The sequence below is a fragment of the Octodon degus genome, unplaced genomic scaffold (assembly GCF_000260255.1).
Source record: "Octodon degus isolate 3935 unplaced genomic scaffold, OctDeg1.0 scaffold00206, whole genome shotgun sequence".
Taxonomy (NCBI): domain Eukaryota; kingdom Metazoa; phylum Chordata; class Mammalia; order Rodentia; family Octodontidae; genus Octodon; species Octodon degus.
Window position 1 is genome coordinate 2,218,690 of NW_004524782.1, and position 3,447 is coordinate 2,222,136.

The window sequence follows — 3,447 nt, forward strand, 5'->3', positions numbered from 1 at the left end:
TTCTTTCTTCTTTCTTTCTTTCTTTCTTTTTTTCTTCTTTCTTTCCTCTCTCTCTCTCTCTCTCTCTCTCTCTCTCTCTCTCTCTCTCTCTGTCTTTCTTTTCTTCCTTCCTTCCTTTCTTTTTATTTTTACATGGTTTATTTTTGTTGTGTTTTTGGTACCAGGAAGCAAGCTCCCACTTGGCTCCCACTTGCCAGGCAGGTGCTGTGCTACTGTGCTATCCACTCAGCCACCAAAACACATTTTCACTTGTAGTAAAACTGCACAAACTCAATTGATCCAATTGTCCTGTGAGTAATAGCCATGCACTGAGCAACATGTTAAAAGGACTGTCATGTTTAAGAGCAATCATTCACTACTGAACAAAAGCAGGCAGATCTAAGATAGAAGATGACACTTAGAAGTATGTCTTGTGTGCAATGTAACAAGCTACTGTTGAATACCTACCATCTAATGTTTTAAAAATTCTACACCATTTTTGAGGTCTTGCCTATTATTTTTCTATTCTCTTTAAAATAAACATTGAAAAATGACTTTTACCCTGAGAGCAGGATATGGTTGCAATCATACACAATGATTAAACACAAAATTAAATCTTCATAGTCCTGCTGCTCAAAACAACAAGAAGATCTACTTCAGGATAATAACAAGAGCAGCAAAATTTGGAGGAATGTACAAAAGGAAAGATCCATGTTATGGTGCCTCAAATGTTAGCATAACTCTGTACAAAACTCTAGTTGATATATGAATATGTATTGATGGGACAGTTGCCTGGTAGTTCCTTTGCTTAAGCCTAAAAGAACTGAACTGGGTTTTCTGAATATTATTATGGAGTCAAATTAACTATCTAGTGAAAGACAAATACTCTATACTCTGTTATGTTCCTGTTATGGAAATGTAAAAGAATCAGGCTCTACAATGTAGGAGAGTACAATCCAAACCTGCCAAAATATAAGTAAACAGGTAAGTGGAACTCATCCTCGAGTAAAAAGCAATCTGTAGTGCTAAACCCACAACAATAGCCCATACATTGTAATTAGCACACAATGATTTTAAAAGCTGATTTTTTTTCTGTGATCAAAGGAGAGAACAAAAAATGAACGAAGAATATAACTGTGGTAATTACTTTTCTCTCATTGCTGAGATAAAATACCTGATACCCAAATTTAGGGAAAGAAAAGTCTCTTTAGCTCACAGTTTGTGGAGATCTCAGTCCGTACTAAGCTAGCTCCAAAGCAAGGTGGCATGACAGATGGGCAGGCTTTCATGGTGAGGGAAGCCAGCAAAATCAAGAAGAGCTAAAAAGGGGAGAGTCTCTTTTCCTCCCTTATATTGTAAGCAAGTATGCTAGACCATCTCCATGCCCTCCTCTTCCTCAGACTGAGGACATTTGCAAAGTGAGGATGCTGGCCTCCTGCTGAATCACTTAATTAAGCCTTTAATCTTCTCAAATTGACATAATGAATCATTAAGTACATCTTTGGGTGTTAACATCCACTCTAGAGCATATCCTCCATACTCCAGGATGCAGAACTGCTGAGTATTTTAGTTAAGCTTTTAAACTTCTCTAGTTAACACAATGTGTCAACCATTAAAATTACATATATAGGGAATCCAATAGATGTTCTAGAGCAATGTCCAAATTGTTTTAAAAAATGATATATGGCCCCCACACAAATCACTGGTTTTCTAGGGAGAGCAATAACAAGTTTGTCCCAAGGAATGAAATCATGGTCAGGTTTCATGGTGCATGCCCATAATCCCAGTTACCCAGGAAGCTAAGGAAAGAGGATCCCAAGTTCAAGACTAGTCTGTGCAACTCAGCAAGTAAAAATGTAAAAGGATGGGGGCTAAACTGAGTGTTTCCTAGACCCATTCCTCAGTACATAAAAGAAAAAGAAGGGCCAGCCAAAAATCTCAGCAGATTAAAGCGCCTGCAAGCAGACACAGTGTCCAGGGTTCAATCCTGGGCCTGCCATGTCATCCCCTGATCTGCTCCTGTCCTGGGGTAGATTGAGACTGGGCATGGAGGTGCACTCCTGTAATCCCTGCATTTGGGAGGCTGTAAACAGGAGAATCACTCCGAGTCCGATCTAGTGGTGAGACCCTGAACACCTTGTAGACCCTTCCCTAAAAATACAGAAAGAAAAAAAAAGAAAATGAAGAGGAAAAAAACAGATTTTTGTTGGAGTAAGACTAGCAGCATGGGGTCTGACAAAGAGAATGTGGCAGGAAATTAGACCCATCTGCATTAAATCTGATTGCTGCCCATAAATTTGCAGTTTGTGATATATTTGCCTTTTCCTGATAATGTTTCTTTTTCAGCACAAAATTAATCAAGACCACTTGATTGTCTGCCAGATGAACCTGTTCTGAAGATTAATTATGTGGGCTCTATAATGAGTAGTTAGACCAAAACAAAACAAAAATAAATCCAAACAAATAACATCCCCCCAAAGAACACTATTGCTGAGATCTTGAAAAACAAGACCACAAAACCTGCCCACTGATCATAGTGAACATGTCCACACTCCCTTTTCTAACACTGAGAGTTCTGCCAGCACCACAGTCTCTAGAACTTGAGAGGGCAAAACACCCCTGAGTTACAGATAAGATCTGGGCTAGATGTTTCCTTCTGAGCCGAGTCTTGGATCCCAAGGACTTGACACTTCAGATCAAAATCCCAAACCCTCGTCCAGGTTCACCCCCAAATGACCACTATGACTTTTGCCTCATGATACCAGAAAAATTGTGGAAGCTAAAAGATGAGATTTGACTATGTGCCTGGTGCGGGCATAAACATTTAGTAGTTCATTTAATGCCCAGACAACCCAAAAGCCTAGATTGACAATTGTCTTTCTTAATTGGAAGATGCCAACAATGAGATGGAAAGAAGGTATCTGTGTCATCCAAACCTATACAACTTCTGATGGTATCTGCAGGAGATGCATTCAGTAAAGTAAGTCAGAGGGTGCCTCTGTTAACCATTGTTTTTTGCTATAGAGGGAAAGCTACTTCAGTTCAATGCGTATACTGGGCTTGTTTGCTTCACAGCTCAGCTTCATGGTTTTCTCTTTAAAAAATAAACAATAAAACTTTCCACAGAAAAAACCATGAGGTTTTAAAACTTTGAGACAGCATTAGTCAAAAACAAAATTGAAATGAAAATGGAATGTGACTGTGAATTGGTCCAAATCCCAATAAGATAGTCACAGGCAGATTTGCAACTTGGAGCCCATGACATTGGAGAAAAGCCTTTCCTGCAAAAGTGATCAGAAAAACTCTGATTATCATACTGGATTGACTTAAAGGCATTAACTTAAAGAGAATATGAAAGAGGGTAGAATTGGAAGAAAGCTAGTCTCATAAGTTTGAAAAAGAAGAAGAGATATGCAGAGGTGAACACAATCAGGAGGGGGCAAAACTTCCTGGAAAAAAATAAAACTA